At 52.2% G+C, this 1,672-nt stretch overlaps 1 protein-coding gene across 1 annotated transcript in view; it reads left to right on the forward strand.

The window, feature by feature from the left end:
• Positions 1-1,672, forward strand: part of CDCP2 (CUB domain containing protein 2) — a 20,883-nt gene that overhangs the window by 13,465 nt on the left and 5,746 nt on the right. The gene's annotated exons all lie outside the window — the stretch shown is intronic.

The following is a 1,672-nucleotide window of genomic DNA, read 5'->3' on the forward strand; positions in this document are numbered from 1 at the left end:
TTCAGCACAAAAACTGCATTAAAATTGTGCTGAAAACTCAGCTTATATACGGTGTATATTTTATTTACATGGCTCTACTCCCATTCCATGTATCCCCCCTTTTTTTCTTTAAACCATTTTATTGGGGGCTCTTACAGCTCTTATACCATTCCATACATCAATTATATCAAGCATATTTGTACATATGTTGCCATCATCATTTTCTAAACATTTACTTTATTTGAGCCCTTGGTATCAGCTCCTCTGTTTCTCCGTTCCTCCCCCCTCCCACCCTCGTGACCCCTTGTGAAATTATGAAAGATCTTGTTTTCATATCTTACAGCGACTGCTGTTGCCCTTCACCCACCTTTCTGTTCTTCATCTCCCTGGGAGTGGGGGCGGGGAGATTACGCATTGATCATTGCAGTCGGTCTCCCCTTCCTCCCCCCCGCTTCCCCTTCCCTCCTAGTATTGTTACTCTCATTTCTTTTCCTGAGGGGTTTATCTCACCTGGACTCCATGTGTCATGAGCTCTCATCTGTACCAGTGCACATGCTCCAGTCTAGCCAGAACTGAAAGGCTAGTTCCAGTGACCAGCCCCTCTGGCGTCCCCTCAACCCACGCGCTCAGCGTCCACAGCGAGGCACTCATGCAGCGGGAGACACAAGAGAGGCCCACGGCAGAGCCAGCGATGTCCTGGAAGCGTCCCTGGGCTGCTCCTCCAGTGAGGTCCTGCTGGCGGGGCCACCACTGACGTCCTCCCTGCTGCCCAGCTCAGGCTTCTTCACTCTGCTGAGGTGTTTGAGCCCCGCTGGCCTTCGGCCCACCCCTTCCCCAGCCTTGAGACCCACACTCATTTCTGAGCTCAGCACAGCAATCGTTGTTGTCGTTGGTGTTAGGTGCCCTCCGGTGGGCAGCAGAGCGAGCGAAACACCAGCCGTGCCGCGCCACCCTCCCTCACTGCAGTGGTTCTGTCTGAGCCCATTGTTGCAGCCGCGGTGTCATTCCCTCCCGCCGGGGGCTTTCTCCCTGTTGCCCCCCTCTACTGTACCCAGAATGATGTCCCGGAAAAGGGCTTCCTACTGTCGTCAGCACCGTTATGTGGATCCACCTCCCCCGAGAAGTAGTGAGGGTGAAGCACGAGTTTTTGTTGCTATCCTTTGATTTTAGAGATGTGTGTACTCTTAAGGACAGGCCAGGAAGGGAGGGACAGAAGGAACAGTGGCTTTGGCCTGAGAGACTCCCAGAGGAACTGGCCAGATGGGCTCGGTAGAACGCATATGACTTCTGGGAGATCCTCACCCCACAACATTAGTCATCTGTGTGCCCTTGGCCCCTCCAGGCCGTCCCCTTCGCCCCCCCACCCCCACCTCCCTCTCCTCTGGACTGCCATGAGCCTTTTGACCCGAGAAGATGAGAATGTCAGGGGTGGTGAATCCTAGCTGCCAAGGTATTCCACCCTCACCCCCACTCCACACCCTCAGCCCCCCGCCCCCCAGGATATTCTTTGGGACAGAACCACATTCCTTTTTTTTTCTTCTTCTTCTTATTTTTTTTAAATCATGTTATTAGGGGCTCATACAACTCTTATCACAATCCATACATACATCAATTGTGTAAAGCGCATTTGTACATTCATTGTCCTCATCATTCTCAAAACATTTTCTCTCCACTTAAGTCCCCGGCATTAGGT

Source organism: Echinops telfairi, unplaced genomic scaffold (genome assembly GCF_000313985.2).
Source record: "Echinops telfairi isolate 266 unplaced genomic scaffold, ASM31398v2 ScPeMD7_443;HRSCAF=831, whole genome shotgun sequence".
Classification (NCBI taxonomy): domain Eukaryota; kingdom Metazoa; phylum Chordata; class Mammalia; order Afrosoricida; family Tenrecidae; genus Echinops; species Echinops telfairi.